Consider the following 23,076-nt stretch of genomic DNA (forward strand, 5'->3'; position numbering starts at 1 on the left):
AATTTATTTTATTTAAAAAATTTTTTTTATTTTATTTATCTTTCTTGGAACTCCAGGATGACCCCTGTATTCTGGATCTCTGTGGGCCAGGCTATAACATTGCACTGATGTTACACACGACTGGATGAAAATGAGTGGAAGAAATACAAGTAGGTCCAAGTGAACAAAGACTGGAAACAGGCTTTTTGCCTTTTCTTCACTTTTGGCCTGTGATGAACTTTGTCATCCAATTCTATGAAATGCAAGGGATCTGAATTATATTTAATGAAGCAAGAAAGAAGATTTTTCAATACATTTTAATTTGTTCTCTGCTTTCCCTAGCATAGGTGGGTTGCAATTTGCTGCATGTTTGGCAAACACTGCACCACAACATGTTTAACCCTAGAGGTATCTGAGTTGGGTTTTTTGTGTTTTATTTTTTCTGTTGGGTTTTTGTTTGTTTGCTTCTTTTTAATGAACACATATTTCAGTTAAGTCCTATGTCTTTTATCTTCAGTAGAAGAGACAACTTCCTTACCTCACTTTTCTTCCAAAAAGATAAAAAAAAAGAAGAAAAACACTGTGCTTTTGCTGCTGTTTCTGGAAATGTTTAATGAAACTATCTCTTCTACATGAACTGCTTTTTATTACATTTCCACAGAAAGTTAGTTTTAAAAAAAAAGAAAAAGATTTTGATATTGCCTTTCATTTATAAGAGAGTTGAAAGTCTCTTAAGTACTTGGATATTTATGTTTTGAGCCAAGCATAGTAAATTGAAATGAAAAAGCCTCAGAATTTTTCATTTAAAAAATATTATTTGGGGGGCTCTTTTCCTTGTGCTTAATCCACCTCTAATTACCACCCTGTTGCCATGTGCAACATGGAGAGCAGAATTGTAAGTCCTTGGTGAGTTATTTAGAATAAGTTAGAAATAAGACTGTCACAAGAAACAGACACTGTTGCACATCAACAGCTCAGAGCAAACCCAATGATTTACCTTTTCACCGCATAATAGATTTGTCTGAAAAAGCTTGCATGAAATTGGCTTCACTCCTTCTTCACTGGAACCACTTCTTTGTACAAAACCCACCAGTTTTACCGGTTAAGTGTCCCTGTAGTGTACTGGTAAGAGAGGAGGGAGCCCAGGTCTCACCGTCTGCAATATAGCTACTTTTAAAAATTAAACAGAACTTCTCAGAATGTGTTAATTCTACCTCTGTGTTAACCCATCTGATCCCTTTCCACGTTTCAGAAAAGCTATAGGAAAGAAACAAGCTCCCTGTTGCGGTTGACTTTAAAGAGGGATGCACCCCAGGTGGTGAGCAAGGCAAACCATTGGGGACAGGGAGAGAATATTAGAACTTGAACAGTACAAGCCCATAATTTATAAATTAATATGTCTATATCTACTGGAGATGTAAGCTCAGAAATTTCTTTACTGATGAAGCCTGCGATTAAAAAATTTTGGGCACCATGACCAATCCAAACTGTTCGATGATTCTATGACTGTATTCTCTTCTAGGGATTTTGATGTAAATTTTAAGGAGTACCTATATTTCCACACCCGGTGAAGACTGAAATTGCTATCTGGATATGTAATGTAACTTTATTTAATGTTCATGTGTACATATGGGTGTATATAAGTACATGTGCACGTTGTTGACCAAAACTCCTTGGTGCCTCAGTGTTTGGAAAGAGCAAGTACTTTGCACACCTGCTTCTTGGTGAATACTTACCTATATGAACAGAACTCAAATATTTTGTGGGGCACTGTGATGATAAAAATGTATCTTTTTTTGATGTTTAAAACCTAGTTTCCTTTACTGGGGAAAGAAAAATTCAAATACTTTGTGACTGAAGCATTTTATCTCGTCGTCCCTCACAGTGTTTCAAACTGGAACATGGCTTTGAAATATGTGTTTAAAATTTGAAGAGGACACGCTGTTTAACCTGTAATGGACTTTCCTTGTCAAAATATTCATTCCACTGGTAAAATTTTTTTTTTTTCTCCAGATTTTCATGTTACCTACAGCTAAAACATCAATTTAGGTGCAGGTACTCAATATCTTCCCTGTATACCAACAAAGGGGAAGAGGTAGAAGATTCTTGAATGTCACAGGCTTTGACCAAGGCCATTTTATCAAGCACAGGCACTAGGAAATGCAAGTCCCACAAGTATCCACCCATCTCCATCACTACCCTTGGCAAATGAGGGTAGACAAGGTCATAGGTAAACGTGAACCTCTTCTAGTGGAACTGAAAAGTACCAAGAAGAAAAGACGAGGTTACCAAGAGCACTGCATGACTTTGAATAAATTTCTGCTCAGAAGTCAAAGGGCAGGTGCTTTCAAATCCAGATACACAAATCTGAATATTGATTCAGCTCAAATCGGAACAACAGCTGATTAAATTAATTTAAATCCTTTTTTTTTTTTTTTTTTTTTTCCTTTGCTATTATCGAGACAGGAAAGAAGTGCTGATGAGAGGTTTGCTCTGTGCTATTTATGTCGTTACTGAAGATTTTGCAGGAAGTTTTCTGGAGGAGTCCAGCTAACTTTGCAGATCTCAGTGTTTGGAGATGACTTCTGAAGGGCTGTGCATAATTTTGGCCCAATACCCAAGGTTGAGATGCTAAATATATGCTGAGTGTTTACCTATCATGAGCCGAAGTTGCCCTGAAGGCAGATTTTAAACTGGTATATGGAACAGAAGGCGAGATTAAAAACCAGAAACAATCTGCTTTAAAATTATAATTAAAGCAGAGAAACTAAAGAGCCTCCATGAATTCTGTTGCCCTGAACAGCTTTCCAGAATAAAACGTTTCTGTAAGGAAAAGAAATAAAATGAAAATCAGGAAAAACAAGTTGATTTTTTCTTCCAAGTCTATATCTTTACAGGCATGAAAGTATAGGGAGTCATTCTAGAATTTATTGCACTGTGATTAAAAGTAGTCTATAAATTCACTTCCTCTTAGGAAAAATGCAAATTTTTATTGCAGAAATGAAACAAATATATTTAGCTAATAAGAAAACCTTTTGCTTTTATACTATGTCTGTGGTGCCAACCGATGCTTTGAGGACCTGATGCTTTTCTTACCTTCCACCATTAAGATTTGACATAAAATCTTTCCCTCCTTAAAGTAAGGAGGATACTGTGGTAGATCTTTTCACAGTATTATATCATTTGGCTGAAGGATGAACCAAATGCTGTATCTTGGGATCATGAAGCTCCTGAAACTTACCTGTTTGTAGTCATAGAAAATCACTTTTGAACTGAGTATTTCTTAGGGGTGACAAAGGATATTACATCTGTCCTTAGTGCAAATTGGTCTGAATACCTCCAGATCTTCTCCTGTTGTACATTTCTACTATTTGATTTCTCTGGATTTTTTTCAGCAAAACTCAAAATTATTAACCTTAAAAAAGTACCACTATGAATTTGGAAAAAAAAAAGGGGGGGGGGGAAAGAAGACTAGGCATTTTATACTAAAAAAACCCAAACCAAATCAACCTACAAACCAATTAAAAAAAAAAAAAGGACCAAAAAGCAACCCAAAAAAGCAAAAATCAATGATATTTTTTAAAATTAAAAATTAAATCCTTGGTCTAGGACTACATCTAGTCCCAATCCCAGAAGACCTTGGTGGAGCCTACAGACCAGATGATACAAAACAAAGTTAAAGAGGGAAGAAAAGTGTAGCAGATGGCAGCAGAAAGATCAGACAACAATTTTCTGATGTCATAGTCCAGAGCTAGAGGATTCACAGTCACTTTTCTGAAAGATAGTCCTGCAAATTACTTCAGCTCTGGTTTTATGCTTTTGATAATTTTCTACCAGTCGAAAAATGATACAGCAATAGTAATTTAACAGTTTTGAGAGTGCATATAGGTATGCTTGCAATGGCACATGTACATAGATGTTTTATAGATTTTTTTAAAGAAAATTATATAAATATAATTGTATGTGTGGGTAAAAATTTATATACCGAATCAAAGAATGTTTTGGGTTGGAAGGGACCTTAAAGATCATCTTGTTCCAACACCCTTGCCATGGACACTATCCTAGGTTGCTCCAAGTCCCATACAATCTGGCCTTGATCACTTCCAGGGGTTGGGCAGCCACAGGTTCTCTGGTCAAGCTATGCTAGGGCCTCACCACCCTCACAACAAAGAATTCCTTCCTAACATGTAAACTTGCCCTCTTTCAGTTTGAAGGCACTGCCCCTTGTCCCAGCACTACAGGCTCTTGTCAAATGTCCTTCTCCAGCTCTCTTGGAGCCCTTTAAGGCACCGGGAGGGGCTCTAAAGGTCTCCCTGGATCTTTCTCTTCCCAACACTGAACAATCCCAACTCTCTCAGCCTGTCTCCATAGCAGAGGTTCTCCAGCCCTCTCAGCATCTTAGGATCATCTATGTATACACACGTATGTCTCTATAAGGTCTTATGTGATCTGCTGTGAGAAACTGGAGGTGGTCCGGAGGTCAGAAGTTTTTCTCTGCAGAGAACAGCCGGCTCATCTTCTTTCTGAAAGTGTAAAATCTGTTTTGCTTTGTGGGTGATGTTTCTAATCCTTGTCTTGCCCATTACTGTTATTCACCCTATTTCCCCAGACACATTTAGTTAAATGGCTATCAACAGCAGACGATTAACGTAAGGGGACAAGGGGATGAGTCAAAACATAAATCAGACAGTAATGCTGTCTTCAGCAGAGAAGAGAGTATCGACCAGCATGACAGCCTCTGTGAACTAATTATCAAAGCAACATTCCAATGTAATTGTGAAACAAGCAATATCTTTTTCCCCCCCTTTGCTACTTTAGTTAATGACCATATTTTAAAAAGAACATGGAAAGGACAAAAATAATAATAACAATAATCTCGAGCATAAAAACAACACAAATAATAACTCTATTTCACTGTCAGTGGCTCTCCTTGTTTATAGCATCCATCTGCCATGAGCAAATAGTGCAGGAATTGCTTCCACAGCCTTTTAATTCCCCTATGTCTTCCTCCTGTCCATATCCTGCACGCTTTTCTGCTTTTTTCTTTTTATTTTTTTTTTGTCTGCCTTCTGAGAAAATGTGGTTTATGTGACCACAATAAATTTCTGGTTGTGTATTCTTGCTTCAGGTAAGAAATTTTTATGTGCTGCCTAATTGCAATAAAGTAGGAAGAGGTCCACAGGACAGGACTAGGTAGACACATTTATATATGTTTCAAGAGGTGAAATGGCCAGACAAGAGAGAGCATGCTAGTGCTCTCTCACACAGGAAAGTTCAAACTCTGACAGATGGCTGAAAAATTTGAGACAGTGTAATAAGGTCTGGCTTCATTAGTGTCTCCTCACTAGTTTTACTCAACATTAATAATAATCCCTCTGTTCTGAGATGAGTGGATCAATGTCTGTCTCTCCTTGTTAGCCTGCTATGTAGATGAGAACTAAATGACTTGTAATAAGACTTCAGATGCAGAGATCCAGTGCATATGAGCTTGTTCCAGAACAGGATTTCAGAAAGTGAACTGGAAGATCCTGGGTCATGGTCTGCAGCACTGAGACCTTGCCAACATCAGAAACACAGCCTTAAAGCTGAGAGGAGAACTGTTATCATGGCAATACTCAGTGTTACATCAGAACATTCACTCTTGACATCCATGTTGCATATTACAGACTTTGCAAAAGCCCTGAATCCTTTTAGATCTAGTTTGAATACATAACTAAAATCACTTCTTCTCATGGATCTCCAACTTGGATAGATGCAGGAACATAAAACATTAAAACCACAATATTTCAGTGGTGTGCATCTTAAAGACTGATGAGCACAGAGGATGGTTTTGAAATTATCTTGTTGTTTGAGATTTGAGTTCAGGGAAGAGTTACACATACTCTGCTGACATCAACAGGACCATGAACCACGCCTACAAGCACTTCTGTCTGCAAGCAGGCAGAAGTATACGCACAGTTTGGCTGAGCACTTGGTTTCAGTTTAGACATGGGATTTTCTTGGGATCTATAATATTGAATGGGATTATCTACAAAGAACACCAAAGATATATCATATTTAATGTCATTGGGCCCCTGAGGATCTTGAAATTCAGAACTACCTAAACCTGAAATCATTATTCGTGTGAGTAGCGATTACTCTGAATAATATCAAATGGGAATACTCGTCTTCACATTGAATATTTCCATCTTCTAAGCAAAATACTTGATAATTTGAATTGGTTCAAGTAAATATAGCTACTGTAGCAAGAATTCTGATAGCTTGAGTTACAAAACTCCAATTCTCATATAATCATATACCAAAAGTTTCATTGTCATGCTACCCCTGAACCTGCCTTTAAGCAGATATTTTCTTTTTTACAAAATAAAATGTTGCAAGTAATATTTTACCAGTTTATACCAGGAAAATAATTTCCTAATATAAAAATACATTCAATTATTGTGCAGAACAAAGAAACACTTTATCTTTTAAAATATATTTATTATAGTTTGTTGATCATACATCAGTTATAACATGACAGTCACAGCCGAATATAAGACCTACTTCCAAACTGCAAACTAGAAACTCGTATTAACATATTTTTAAATTCAGAGATTTTAAAATTGAATTATTTCAAGACTTTAAAAAAAAACCCAAACAAACAAACTTATTAACTTCCTCCTAAATTAGTTAAGTGAATTTTCTGGGCAATTCAGTTCAATAATGAAATAAAAATGGCTTTGTATCCATTTGCATCAAATCACTGGATTAACACTGTCATAGCCTCTCCCAAGAAATGTTTCTCTCACACTTGAGCTACTTATAGACCTGGAGAACATAATCCAATCCAATTTAAGAACAAACAGTGAAAACTATGTCCTTATCCTTCTTTCTCCACACCATTTTTCCTTTTGTTATCCCCCTTTTTAGGTTCTAAAAAATTTTCCTGGTCCCTCTTTTATCAGAAGTTGTAAATCTGGCCCTCAGCAAAATAAAATGCTGTGCCATACTGATCCACTGAACAAAGGACCAGAGACAGCAAAAAAAAAAAAAAAAACAACAACACATTTAAATCAACCTTTGTGCTGCTCTAAGCTTATCACAAAACAACAGAGCTTGGGAGGAGATTCTTCCCCAGATGCGGGACTTGGTACTTCCTCTTGTTGAACTTGAGATCGTTCCCACGGGTCCGGTTCTCAAGCCTGTCAAAGGCCCTGTGAACATCAGCACAACTCCATCTCCCAGTTTTACACTGTCTACACACCTGCTGGGGGTGCAGACTCATTCCATCACCAGGGCATTAGTGAAGATGTTAAACAGTACCCTCAGTATCAGCCCTTGGAGTCCATCACCAGGGACTGGCCTGCAGACAAACTTTGTGACACTGAGCACAACATTTTAGTCCCAGCACTCCAACCAGTCCCCAGTCCACATCAATGTCCATTTCTCTAGTCTCCACTGCACCAGTTTGTTTATGAGGATGTTATGGAAGGCCATGTCAAAGCCTTGGAAAAGCCAAGAAAGAGAGTATCTATGGTTCTCAACCAGTCCACTGAGCTGGACATTCTCTCATAGAAGGTTGTCTAGTTGCTCAGGCACAATTTCCCTTTTGTAAATCCATATTGATTTCACCCAACTGCTCTGTACTTCACATGACTGGAAATTGTTCCCAGGACTATTTGCTCCATCACCTTTCCAGGGACTGAGGTGATTTTGATACGCATCTAGTTCCCTGGACTGTCATTCTTGAAGACCGAAGTGACATTTTCTTTCTTCTAGTCATCAGTAATATCATCTGTGCTTACTGTGGTTTTTTGCACATAACATCTGCCAGATTTCAAAAGAATTGAGATAGTTTTGGAGACAATTTGGAAATTTCCTCCTTAATCAGAGCTATTTCAAACAGTGAAGGTAAATTAATTTGAAGTTTCGTGTGGAGTAGTCTTAATTTTAAATTTGATGTTTTTTTAACTAAAAGGAAACAGATACAAGGACTTAATTATTAGACAATCATTAGGTCTAAATTAAGGCTGAACAGAAGGAAAAATCACAAACACATGAGTAGCCCACACGTGGGAATGGTAGTGACATATGTTTCTGGAGAAAAGCTCTGAGGTGGCCTTGTCATTCACAAATAAATTAGGAGGTAGATGATATGGTGCTTTCCACAAATATTAAAAATCTAATCCCACCAATAACTTTCATGGTTTGAGAGGAAAATCATGCAGTTAAATACACATATACATGCATACATACAAGCATGAATATGTATATATATGGATGTATGGATTTATAAATGCATATTATATATATATGTATGTGTGTGTGTATACATGTGTGTGTATATATATGTAGGTGTATGTTATGTGGTTGCATTTGTTGTTTTATCACTTTAAGGCAGAAAAAAAATCCAAACCATTTTTCTAAACTATAAACAATGACAGTAACATAATGTAGTATTTTATGTATATGTGTTTACACATATACAAATATATACGTAAAAGCATGTGTTTATATGAACAATTTTGTGAGGAGGCTCCATCAAAGAGTCTCTGTGCCTCTTCAGACTCACCAGAACAAGCCTTCTCCATGCTTTCAGCCACATGTCATTCGTTCATGCTCAGACTTGCTCAAAACCAGGTTCTCTGCAAGTCTGGTGAGAAAAATGTGCAATTTAGGGCTGTCAGTACAGTGAGAAAAAAAGATCTTACTAGTAACGACCTGTTCCTGCTCCCATGGTGCTGAGATTGATTATAAAGAGAGGTGGGTTGGTTCTCAATCCCCATCTGGCGTTACATACACGCTGATTAATGCAGAATAGACCCGTTTCCCAGCCCGACTTATTAGAGTAATACAAGAGGAATGATATCCAATCTTCCTAATGGAAAAAGTTAAGCAAGAGAGAATTTTGATGGCAGTGAAGGTAATAACAATCTAAAAAATAAACCAAAGAAAGTAACACAGCATGTTGGGTTCTTCTTCCCCTTTTCTTCCTTCTCTTAGATAGCCCCATCATCTCTCCTCACTCAGAAACCCCAAGAGATCCTGCTTACTTGACTAAGTTAATTATTTAGTGAGTGATGGATTACATGACACAGAAGTAGATAAAATGCCCCAAGGAGATGATGAAAGAGTAAAAACTGTGAAACCATCTTTAGATGAAGACAGCAGAAAATAGGCCAGTTGTTTTTAAACTCAGTCCCAAGTGAGGGCTGGAAAAGAAACATTCCTTCTTAGGACAGTCCTTCCTGTACAGTAGTCACTGTACTTTGACTTTTTTGCATTCAGACGGGATTTATCCTGTTTAGTGTGTTCACAGAAGGATATTTTTATATACAGTAGAGTTTATCTTATTGGGAGATAATGTCCAGAGTGCGTTGGTGACAGATTTCTCAGGTGATGTTCCAACTTCTGCTCAGTTTGAAGCATTTAGTTGATAAAAAAGGTCTGTCAGTTATGAGTATTTTAGGTCAGATGAGCTATTAGGTACACCCAAGAAGGACCATGTAAGTTAAGTTGATATTAGTTTTTTTATCTGCTTTTGTGCCTAAGAAAAGGAATTATTTCCCTAAAGTAGTTGTGTTTTTCTGCGTAAATAAAACCAGCAAATAACACCGAAAGTCTGCTCATTCTAACCTAATACACTATTCCAAATCACTTGGATTTCTCAAAGCAGTAAAAAAATTTAGATACATCAGACCAAAAAAAAAAAACCACAACCCAGCACTTCTGGTCAAATTTATACATTTACTTTTTTTTACCTTCCCCCCTCCTCCCCCTCCCCCCCACCAGTGTCCTGAAGATCTGGCTCTGAAAACACAGGCTGACTGTGTAAAGAGCATCAGAGAAGGACAGGAGAGCATACTGAAACTGGTAGCTCTTCCCTAACTAGAACAGAGCTCAGGACTCCTGTGTGTCCCTTCACAGCCTGCTTGGAAGAAGCAAGTAAGCACTGATTATTAACTACAAGTAATTACTTTGAAATATCCATGGGGGGATATCACTGAGCGGGTAAAGCACATCAGAAAAGTAACTGCAGTCTTCCTGAAACTTAAAAGATCTGCCTTAGTTACACACCTGATGTGGAGAGAGATGGAGAAGAACCCTTGGATAGATAGGTTGTGAAAAGCTGTAGCGATGATAGCTGCGACATGGTTAAAACTCTGCAAGTTACAGGCCTATGAAAGCAAATTCAGGAGATCAATTGACTGCACAAGTAAATTAAAATGGATCTTAAAGATGGATAGATGAATAGAAGATTTATATAAAATGGATTAAAGGAAGTGAGTGCTGATGACTGCTGTAAGTTACCACTGACCAAGGCAGTCCTTATATGTCCTTAGATATGTCCCTAGCTCAATCCCTTGAGGCACCATACATATTCTTGGAGTCCCACTGGGATCAGAAGTTCAAAGAAAAGAATCCAAAATATAGAAACTGATACATCCTACAATTGATCACTGCTTCAGAGATAGCAACACTTTCTGTTACTTTAATAATGCAGAATATTGTGTACTGTAGGGCAAACAGAAATGGTCATGGGTTTTCTAGTTGAAAATGAAGTTAACGAACTTCAAGATAGGAGAAGAAGAATCAGTAAGAAATCTTTGGATTTCGTCTAAGACTCCCATTCCATACAACATCTACAGTTAAGTTCATTCTCTCAGGTTTCTTTACCTGGAAATAGGAGTAACTGAATGTTGTCCCAAGTTAAATTAATTCATCAATGAATGTTTGACACTAATAAAAAAAAAAAAAAAGTGGATCTTAACCAGGTTTTACTTTCTAAACTATATTGTTATCTGTACATGTCTCTATGTGTGGGCTGTTTCATTGATCCTTTCTATAGTAATTAGCTGTGTGATGATTTTGGACAGCCCATAAACTCTTCTTCACAATCAATGAACACTTTGAAAGGACAACTCAGGAAGCTGTAGCAGATTGTAGGACACATAGAAGTACAGAATCATAGAATATACTGAGTTGGAAGGGCTAAATCATGGTCATCAAGTCCAATTCCCGGCCCTGCACAGGTCACCCCAAAGATCTCATCATATGCCTGAGAGTGTTGTCCAAATGCTTTTTGAGTTCTGATAGGCCTAGGGCTGTGACCACTGCCCTGGGGAGCCTGTTCAGTGCCCAAACACCCTCTGGGGGAAAAACTCTTTCTTGATATTCAGCCCAAACCTTCCCTGACACAGCTTTATGCTGTTCTCTCGGGTCATGGTACTAGTCAGGGGAATGAAGACGTCATTGCCTGTCCCTCCCCTTCCCCTTGGGAGGATGTTGAAGATCACAGTGAGGTCTCCTCAGTCTTTTCTCCAGCTGAACAGGGCAAGTGCCCCCAGCTTCTCCTCACATGGCTTCCCCTCAAGTCTCTTCACCATTTTTGTTATCCTCCTTTAATGCTCTCTAATCCTTTAGTATCTTCTTTATATTGTGGTGCCCAAAACTGCCATAATATTCAAGGTAAGGCTGCCCCAGTGCAGAGTGGAATAGGATTGTATTGTGTTTGTATTTCTCATCAGCAAAGAAATACATATTTAAAACAAACAAATAAACAAACAAACAAACCTCTTTATTTTTAAATAAAGGCAGGAATCCCAGCTGTATACCAACCTCTACCCTCTGTTTAAGAATTACGTAGAAGGACAGTTCTGGTGAGGAGGGTGTGGTGAAAGAGAAGCCTGAAGTGCAGCTGTTGGCATACATTTGGGGCTTTGTGAAAGATGTTTGCTCTTTCATTTTAAATAGAAAATTGTTGTGGGACCTCAATATTGCACATGCTTTTTTTTTTTCTCTAAAAATTAGCAGCTATTCCTGTTTTCTTCTCTATTTTCATGGGTAAGACTTGAATGTAGTAAAATAAAATAGTCAGGAATAAGAAAAATACTTTTTGCCTTAGTAAAATTCTGCAGCACAATGATATCACCAGGTTAAACCCTTTACCTTGGATTTGGCATGAATAATTCAGGCCTTCAAATTATTGTTCAGCCACACAACCTTGTCTGTCAGTCAGCAAAGGCCGCTCTCTCTGTCCCCATCCAAATTTAATAGGTGTTGATTCCCCTCCTTCCTTCTCTGTCTTTTCTACCTGAGACTTAAATTTACATGGACGTGCTGCTTAGCTGAAGCTAGTTTTGTCTGTGGGCCTCTGCGTGACAAACTTTGTCTCTTCCTATTTCATCAATAGCTATCAGCAATCAAGATAGATGAAAGCTTTCCTTACTGTGTGTTATTGAAGTAATAATGAAATGCCTCATTTGAGCTTGCCTCTTTCATGAAGAAAAAGTATCCAACAAGGAATTACTTGCAAACTGTAACATCTCCAAATGATACCAATCGTGGTTGCAAAATTTACAAAGAAAACACATCCTCGCTCATAAACACTTGCAAATGATTATTTGATGAGCTCGTTCGAGAATCACTTCTGGGGTACAAAGAACTGTGGTGTTAATTTTCCAATTTATAAATCCTCCAGGTTTAGATTCTGTACAAAATAAAACCACTGAAAATGCATGAAATAAATAGGCTAAAAGGAATTCACATCTTCAGTATCTGTGTTTAGTTTGAAGTAAAAATATGATGCCACTCATGCGCTTCTGAACGTGAACTAGTAAAAAAAAAAAGTCCTTAATATTTGGCTCAGATACAAATCACCAACCAATTATCTCCCTTGATTTGAATATAAGATGGCATAAATCTGTTTGTCACTGTGTTTGCACAGCACTTCTCATAACGGGGCCCTGGCCCACAGCTGGGATTCCTGGGTGCTGTTGGTACGAACACAGTAAAGACCTCATCCCAAGTGGTCTCTTACATGTCAAATACAATTCATAAGAAATCAAAGGCAATGAATCAGATCTGAACTAGGACGTGTATCCAGCCAAAACAGATTACCTTCCCTATCTCTGCATATTACAGTGTTTACAAACCATGTTCACGTTTCTTCTTTAGCAGCTTTGAAATTTCTGTACACGTTTATCCTTTTATGTTTTACTCCTCTTGCATTTATACCGGCACACAGAGGTAATATGGCCAAACATGATTGCTGTGATTTACTCCTTTTGTCTGGGTCAACTACCAGGAAATTTCAATGGTCGTCAAATACATCTCATTTAGTGTAGCAGCATGACTGATATATTGAGGGCAATTTAATTCTGGTTATCCCAAGATCAGAAGAGAAGAGAGACAATTTAAAAACATTTTTCCCCTGATTTAGGCAATGACAATACCCAAATTGTCTGTGTTTTGAAATATGACTCAGCTGCCTTTTCTTGACCCAGTTAGACCAGCTATATTCTCCCTCTGCTACTTCTGGCACCTGTGATTCCTTGGAATTTGCAACCATGGAGTATTTCTGGCTCAGGGCAGCCTGGCAGCAAGGTTGTCGTCAGTGACAAGAGAACACAGTTTTTGTAGCTTCCCTTCACTGCTTTTACAGGCAAATAAAAAAGCAGACAATCTGCATTACAAAATACTTCATAGCTCATTTAAAGACACAAGAAAATTATTGGGCTGTAAACACTGGCTTAACCTATACTACATGACCTGTAATAGCTGCTGTAAATTTCGCAGCCTATTTGGAAGCAATTCAAGCCAGAGATGTGGAGGTGAGTGAGCAAAATGGGAGAGAGAGGACAAAGGTGCACTGCTTGGCTTGAAGGCTGAGCCCCTAAAAATTTTGCTAAGAAAGGAGAAACTAAAAATAAATAGATATTGTCTTTATTCCCCCCCCCCCCCCCCAAATTTTCTCACAGTGAGGTTTGTGATGATAAAGTAGACAATCTGTAGCCTTACATTTTTACTTTGGGATCACCATTAACTCTTGATGTCCTCTATTTCAGGCTGTGAAAGTTGTTATTGTAATACAATTTTTCAGTATTCTAAATATAAAATTTTACATTTTATAACAATTATAAATTCAATAATTTTTCAAGCAAATAGAAGGCTTCAGGTTCCCAGCAAAAGATAAATAGGACAAAATTATTTTATACATAATCCCACTTAAGAGGCAAATTTTTGGAGTCCTGATCTTACCAATGTCTTACAGGTTTTATATCAGCCTGCTAAGCCAGAGTAACATGAGACTCTCAGAATCTCTTCAATCAATATTTTGCCCACTAAATATTTTAGCTGTGAAATGAAAATTAAAAATCTCCATCTGGTCTCAGTTAACCCACCATATTCTGGAAGTAGCTTCTCACATAGGTGTTAGAGGCCAGTGTTTAGGGCCAAAATGAAATGGTTTACATTATTGACAGCAACCTCAGAAATTTGATATAGATATTTAAATTCATAGGTGTTTTTCAAAGGCGAAAAAAAACCCCTCCATACTATGATGTTGGAACTGATGTCGTGCTTCTGAGGGAGAATGAAATGTTCAGTGTGTGACTTTATAGATGAAACAGTGAAGATGATTGCCACACTTAAATAATAATGAGAAACCTTCAATTTTGGTTTCGGCATGTCATGTTAGACCTGCTGATTTAACATAAGATGCAAGAGTGAATTTTCTCTAGAGAAACCAAGCTTTCTTTGAGGCTTTTCATGATGGTTAAGGTGTGACTAGAGGCAGGCACTGTTGTCAAACAGCTGTCAAAGTGCTGGAAACACTAGCAATTAGAAATCTGGAAGGAGTTAAGAATATAGAAAGAAAAAAATCAACCGCTTGTTAAAAAATTAATAGTTTTTATTTTAGGCATAGAGAAGATTTCAAGGGGAAAAAATTTTATTTGTCTCTAAAACAGAAAAAGTGGGTAAAGGGATAGATTGGAGAAAAAGAGGAAAGGGAAAAAAATTAAATACAGAAAGTAAAAATTTAAAGAAATGTGAAAGCAGAAGGATGGGATGGAAAAGAAAGGAAAAAAGAGAAAAGACAAAAACGAGAATATTTTTTCATCTCTATGACCCAAGCAAATGACCAAAATAAATACTACAGACCTTGTGCAAGTGACAGAATTGCCAAAATGCTAGAGTACTAGAAGTTAATGGACATATGGAAGCATTACAGTTACATGTATAAGGACACACAAAGTCTAGGCTAGAAGTAAAGCATGAAGCCAGTGAAACTCCATATATGAATTTCCAAAGCCTCCTTTGTTTTGAGATAAAATGGAGAGCAGGCAGCTCATTGAAATGTGGAAAAAGCTGCCAAAATCTCAGGTCCTGAGGAACCATCCCCTTTCAACTGAAAACTAAATTCCAGACTTAAGATTTATGCCTTGAACTGAAAAATAAGCAACAGGAAATCATGAAATGCTGCAAAGTCTCTCTTTCTATTCAATTTTTAAAATTATTATTATTATTATTATTTTATTTCTGGTACTGCATTATCAGATTTTCTTTATTATTCTAGTCAAGAGGGAGGTTTTTTTGTCCACAGGCATTTACTCATTTGAAATATTGGTAGAGTAGGACACAAACTATTCATATCACATTTTATTCTCCCTCATGCAACATGCAGGCCTGAGGTTTATTTACCTCACAGCGTCGAAACTTCCATAACTTGCCAACTCCTTTTAGACTTTTCCATAACACTCATCACTGTGGTATCCAGATGTCCATCAGACTTGCACTAACTCACCTCTGCAACCCCTCTGTGAGGTAGGGCAGCATTTCCTATTCTCTTTGAATCCGTTATTGAGATGAGCCACTGGGGGGTTATTGATGTGCAATGCAACTCAAGGGCCTGTAACAGACTGCAAGAAATCAAAGGAGTTTCTCTGTTAACTTAATTGGGCTTTGAATCACTCTGTGTATCAAGAAATTCTCATTGTTTGGCTTACAACAGCTCAGAATGCATCTGAGTTGGCCACCAGAATACTAATTCCATAATTTCATGCTGTACAATACTTGCAGGAATACTGTAAGTTATTACAATAATAATAAAGGCTAACTAGTACTTTTAACAAACAAACAAACAAACAAACAAAACAAAACACTTGAACTGAAATGTGCTTTGGCAGCTAGACCAGTGAGGGTTGGTTCTGCAGTAGTTTTCATGCAGTCACCTTGCTTTGAAGCCTAAGATGAATTCCTGACCTTTCTGTTCGCTGGCTACAGAAAGCAAATTATTGAGTTCACCCTTACAGACACAACCTTAAGGAGACAAAACTCAGGACAGCTGCATCAAACCAGCCTAGCCTGAATTCCTCTACATGAACGACCACTCACAAAGTGATGCACCTGTCTACACATGGCTAGATTGGCTCTTTAGATATCATACGACAGCTGGGAATCATTTCACCTAACATACAAGTCTAAAAGCTGGTTGTTTAAGCCAAGCCAGGTGTCTGGGCTCTCTCGGTTGTCACATGAAAGACTGGCATCGTGACAGGGATCCACATTTACTGTGAGGGTGACAGAGCACTGGAACAGGTTGCCTGAGAGGCTGTGGAGCCTCCTTCTCTGGAGATACCAAGAACATCTGGACATGATCCTGTACAACCTGCTTTACAGGGGAGTTGGATGAGATGGTCTCCAGAGGTCCTCTCCAACACCAACCACTGAGGAGACTCTTCTGAAGTGAAATGCCTCTTTCTCCACCACAACTTCTCCTAGCAGGCATTGTGGGATACTGTTCTATTATAAAGAACTCTGATACGTTACTCTAGAGCACAGATTTGACCACATAAATTAAAATCTCTGTGCCTTTTAAGTGACATTGTTTTGTGCTGCTCATATAAATGGCAAAAGAAACAAATAAGCAAACCTGCACGCAGTTACTTGAAACAATAATTACTCCCTGTTTTGACTAGGGACCGTTTTCAGATCCTAATTTGCCCACAGCTGTTGATAAACATTCAGCAGAGTCTGTTGCCTTTAAGGAACTTTGCATTTAGCATGGGCATGGCTTGCACTTCTAATTAGGGGATCTCTGGCACCTGATCAGAGTTTAATTCACATGTCTTAAAACAGTTAATATATAGTGGCATTCAAGCTGAGGGTAATCATCCACAGTCTGCCCATACAAACGATACAAGTGAAAAATGTGTCACTTAATGAGCCTGAATCAAACCTCAGTTAAATCAATGTACAACATATGCAAACAACTGTCCCAGACAGTTAATAGGGTTACCTTGGATTTACCACTGGCACAACAGATTGGGATCTGTCCCATTACCTTGCATTAATTATGTATTGCTGTTACAATCTAATTATCTCCCTGATTGTCTTTTGACCATTACAGATGTATCTGTACACCCAACCCCTCTCCTCCTTGTCATCCACACTCATTAATATCAGATAACAGGAAAACTCGAGGATGAGCTTACAGCACCAGAGCAGCAAGTCATCAAGCCCAGACTTCTGTCTTCAACACTGGCCATGAATAAGTGTCTAGGAAGACATTGAACAAGGCAATCATTTGATACAGAGAGGTGTCAACACAGGAAGAAATTCAGATAATTTCACCTAAAAAAACAATATTCTGAAGTTTATGAGACTATAAGATTTTTTTTTTTTTAACAGAGAAGAGAGGTTTCAGGTGGAAATAATGGAAATAGTAATTTTAAAAACAATTTTAACTTCTTTTTTGACGGCTTAAAGGAGGACAAGATCAAAAGTCTAATTTTCAAAATGTTTTGAAATGAAAAAGAAATAAAATAGGAAAGCAACATTTTAATTTTTTTTTTCTCAAATGTGTAATTTCATTTCAAATTGCATTTTCTTCCTTAGAAAACTATCAAACAATCTAAATTACATATAGTAATACATGGAATGTTTTGATTATAAATATTAATTCTATAGGATTAATTACAAATATTTTACATAACAAAACTTCTCCTTAAGCCTGAATTTTTTGATTTTTGCTAATGACAAAAAGGGTAGTAATTCAGTATTTTTGCAAACCATTAATTTTTATTATTAGGTCCAAAATTTTGTGGCTAAATAATGAACAGTTACTCCCTCAACTTTCCAAACAGCTGGAACATGCAAAGCACTCATGCCCCATAATGACAGGTGTTTACAGGTGAAGGAATGCTTGAGGGGACTGGGCAAATCAGCTCATCCTGCAATGTGCATGAACCTAAAAAAGGCAGATAGAACCCCCTGTTTCAACGTTGCCTGAGCTCTTCTCTTTCAGCATCCACAGCTGATGCTTACCCACCTCTTTGGCAGCTGCTCCATCATTGGAGGATGATCCTAGGGAAATTTCGGAGGGTGTTGGAAGAAAAGATCTGGGGCAAAAAGGAACTAAGAAAGGAGGAGGAAGAGGAGAAAGAGAATCTAGAAATTATAACCTAAAATACACAAGATATAATAAAAACATTATCAGTAATATGAAGCTTCTGATTCATGCAACAAAGTGTTTAACTCAGTGGAGATATTTAGGTATAAAGCTGCACTATCAGAACGGTGAATACTTTTGTGCAGTGATGGGCTTTTAAGCTCACAGAAGCAGGCAAATCAGAGCTGAGCAAGTTTAATGAAGTTTGTTTGTCTTCTTTTTTTTGTACCTGTGTTTTGAAATTCAAGAGCTGATCTTATAACTAAAAGAGCTGCCTTAATGAAAACAGGGAAGGGAAGACCAGAGAAAGATTTATTTCCTCTATACTTACAGTATTTTTCAGCTATATATATTTAATTTCAAGAGTAATAACAGGAGCAAATATTTTGCTAGGCTAATGAATTATTAATCGTAAAGTCAGGGAACCAGACAACTTTGGCACCTTATTCTAAGACCACATGAAAAACGCTGCACATAAATGACAGGCAAAATAAGCAGCCTGGCATCTTATTGAACACAGAACACGACATGTTGCAAAACCAAGGAGCAGCCCTGATTTATCCAGTGGAACTTGACATTTCCTACAGGCCAGCATTGGCTTAACATTAATTAAAGCTTCACTTGAGTGTTATCTTTTTTCTCCTTCTATTGTTCTCGCCACGTGTAATCTGTTTCTTTCTGAAATGCTGCAGTTTGTGGGTATGCATAAACGTGAATGACAGACCCGTGTAGCTGACTGCAGATGTCAGGATGACTGTATGTAATCAAAACAGAGACTGCTCCTTCATTAATAATGTTACTTGGAAGTGCATGTGAAACCCATGGCCATCAGAATGTTGCCAAGGCTTTGAGAGAAGGTGGATTTTAGAGAACAAAGCAAGTAAAGACGAGAAAAAATTCGCAGCATTTTTGCCCCCTGCTGACTTTTTCTTCTTTCCCTGTCCATAAAGAATAAGAAAAGAAACAAGACCTTTTCTCTTAAACTTCATTTGACAATATTATGACATTTTTTCCTGTGTCTTTGAAATTGAAAATACAAAGTTTGTCAGCTCTTGAAGCACACACATATATGTACAGCATCACTGATGCTTCCTGTCCAAATAATTAGTGCTCTTTGTGCAATTTTGTATCAAGTGTTAAACGATAGCTTGTTTTTTTGGTATGCACATATAGTTCTTAACACAGCGAGGGAAAAAAATCCTAAAACAAAGGTGACTAATATTTATCTTGTGTAGCCTCTTAAAACCAGGTGTTTCTAGTCATAGCCCATTATTTAAACTGTCTCCACAGTCATGGGAGAGAGCATGGTATCACCAGAGAGGAATTCATCTCATCCCAAAATAGATGTTTAAAATGTGTGCGATGAATCATTCTCTGAAGAGACCTTTTTCTCTCCATCCATTAGAGAGGAAATTTAGGTGACTACCTTAATTAAATGACTAATTTTTATATGGCTAAGTTAGGTGAGGTGAGTCTCAGATGAAAGGAAGAACATTACAGAGCTAATTATATATTCTCTTTTTTTTTTTTTTTTCCCTTGTAAACCTGAAAGGAACAATTCTATGCCTAAGATCCGCATGCATGTCTGCTATCTTTGAGAAAGGACACAAGAGACACACAACATGAGTGCTATAGGAAGAGAGGTATCAGCAGAGAGAAAGGGAGAGGTGACAAATTCCTGTGGACCTAGTAAGAACTTAGGACAGATGTAAAATTAAGCTTACACTGTAAAATCCATGTGACACATGCAATATTCAAAAATTTCTTCAGGTTTCTAAATGGAAAATATTTTCCTAGAATTCCCACTGGTTAAAAACTTACATCTTGGGAAACTGTATCTTGGATTCCTCTCATGATAAAGTAGTCTGGGATATGTCCAGATCATCTAAGTTCCAGACAAGTCCCTATGTTAGTGAATACAAAAATCTTAGAGCTTCAAATGCCTCTTTCAGAGAGTTAGTTTGTGGATGTCTGTGACAGAGAGCAGCTTATGACCCCAGAATAAACCCTTTGTATCCTTCATGACCTAATTTCCCCATCTTTAAGGAAAGTGCTGTGATGCTTATTTCTCCTGCAAGGGTGTTGAAAGGTTTATATCCTGACTCCCAGCATTTTTCTTTTATATACCCTGTATGGGAACTGATAAAAAAATAAAAAATATTGTAAATTATTTACACAATCATATTTCTGGGGCTTACCTTTATGGATTAGCATGCACTAGTAAGGAATAGATATCAGTTTGTATGATAAAAAAATACAGCATATTAAACAAGTGTCCACCATCTTTTACACATTATTGTAGTTATTCATATACTATCTTTTGTAATTACTCTTTAGCTCTGGGAAGAATGGTATCAATTCTTTGTGACAGAAATTGGCAAAATAGTAAGGACTTCAGTTGTCAGCATCCTATTCATCCTACAGTCTTATTTATACGATGCTTATACCAGACTACTGAAAAACAACAAACATTATTCTGTGGCAGTAGGAAGATTTCACGCTCAATGAAGAGCTGGAAGGAAAAATAGGAGAATTATTTTCTCACATATTTATTTTGAGAAAATAGAATTAGTATGAAGACTGCCAGGTAAGGGATTTTATTCCAAGACACGGAAAAATTGTTTTCTTGAAGTGCCTGAGTGAATAGTGGAGTCACACTCTAGTTACCAACCATATGTATTTAAAGAAATGTAATTTGGCCCCAAGACTCACTTTCTGTGTAGAGATGGAGACCCATAGATGAGCAATGAACTGAGTTTTAGTATCCATATTCAGGTAAAAGAGGAATTTGTTAAGAGATGTTTTTTGCTACTGTGTTTTCTTACAGTGTGGGATATAGAAGGTGTTAATGTGCAGATTTTCTGAGAGAAAAATATTTGTAAGGCTGACAGCAGAACGTGTCAAAGAAGATGTAATAATGTGCATACTAGGAATTGTTCCCATTGAGAAATGATCCCTATTGCTAACTTCTGTATGAACAAACAGGGAGATACAGCCCCATCCTGCAAGCATTTATGATCTTCTAATCTATCTCACTGAGTTATGAGCACCCTTCAAGCAGAAAGATATATATCTGGGAATGTTTTGGGAAACAATAATTTAAACAGATCTGGAAGTATGAGTTTGACATTTGACATTTGACTGATTTTCTTTCTTTCTAGAATTTGTGCTCAGCTACAGGATCTATGTACCCTCATTTACATCTCCACTCTTAAGTCTTTTGCACTTTTCCCAGGCTTGTCAGATATCTTTAATCTTATTTTTTCTCACTGTTAACTTTCTTCATGCAGATCCTCTTACCTGTCATGATACCTGGAGCAATCTCTGGAGTGTCTTAACTCTCTACATGCCCCCACTCTATTCTTAGGGAAAGGAAAAAGATATTTTGAAAGGGCATATTTAAAGATCCCTAAGAATATAAACCTGTAAGACTGGCTACAGTGAGTCAAAAAAGTCCTTCTAATTTCTCTTATAGGAGTCAAATTTGGATGCCACGGAAAAAGTGCAATATCAGAGCAAGCATGTATGATTCCACCTCTAGACTCTCTCCCAGATGATTATTAACAGGATAAAAAACCTTTTTAGGGGCAGGAGTACTTTCCATGCATTTACTGCATGGGTTCAGGTTTTCTTCTTGCAAACTTGTCAAGTCTCCCCTTAATCCTTTGTCAGCTTTTTGCACCTGCAACATCCCAGGGAAGGGAATTCGACAGATGAAGTTCTCAGCTTATATCTAGAAAAGAGCAGGAAGAAATATGCACTGACTACACTTCAGTAACAATACATGACTAATAGTTGCCCTTATGAATGGGACAAATGTGAAATAAACCTGTGGTATCCTGTTATGACAGAGGAGAAGACCTGGTTGGTCTTCTTTATTTTTTTTTACCCCTGGGTGAGACCTGTGTTTTCTGTCATGCAGCTAAAGAGGTCTGAATTTCTGTGCACAGGCTGGACCTGCCTTGGCAAGAAATGTTGCTGTTTCACCACCACCCTTCAGGTTCTCTTGAAGAGTTCTTTACTCTCTTCATCTCGTCTTGTGGAAATGGACATGTAACAGAAGACAAGAATTGAACATGTTTTTATTTTTATAATGTCTCATTTTTTATCAATGAGAGGAAAGGAAATGACTCTACTGAGTAATTCTCCCTTAAACTGGCATCTTTTTATTAATAGCTAGCAAGGCTCCTCCTCTGAGCATATTGTCAGCCCACCATGAGCCTGCTCTTCGATTTTGCATGTGCAAGGTCTCAAATGACTTTTTTTTTCTCCTCTGGGGAAAAGCCATGTCACCCTTTTTTGTTTCAAAACTTAAATTAAAAGAATATTTTATATAATACATTAGTCATTATTAATAATAAATAGAGTAAGAAATTATTATGATTTAAATTAGATGAAATATATCATGATAATTATATAGAATATTACATTAGAAGTTAGATTACAAAATATAAGACACATATATATGCATATGAAAATAAATAATCTTGTAATTAAAGATTTTTATAATTAAATAATGATAACACGTAAGAGGAACTAATTAATAAATAAGAGGGGAAATTATAAGGAATAGTAATTATAGAAATTCAAGAATGAATAGGAATTAAACTAAAATTTTTGGGGGGTGGTGTGATGGGGTTGATTTTGAAGGTGTTGCAATTTGATTTAATTGACATTGTTTTGTAAGAGAGAATATTTTTATTTGGAATAAATAATAATGATGATATTCGTATGGTGGAGTGTGTGTATTATGATTTTTGGTGTAAAACACTAAATTTTGATAAGTGAGGAAAACCGGAATTTGGATTAAAAGGTGTAACAAAAACAGTAAAAAAGTATTGTAGAAAGATAAAAGGAGCAATATGGATGTTTCCATATTTTTTACT

Source organism: Empidonax traillii, unplaced genomic scaffold (genome assembly GCF_003031625.1).
Source record: "Empidonax traillii isolate 1590-97213 ecotype Southwest subspecies unplaced genomic scaffold, ASM303162v1 scaffold10:size5872457, whole genome shotgun sequence".
NCBI classification, from domain to species: Eukaryota; Metazoa; Chordata; class Aves; order Passeriformes; family Tyrannidae; genus Empidonax; species Empidonax traillii.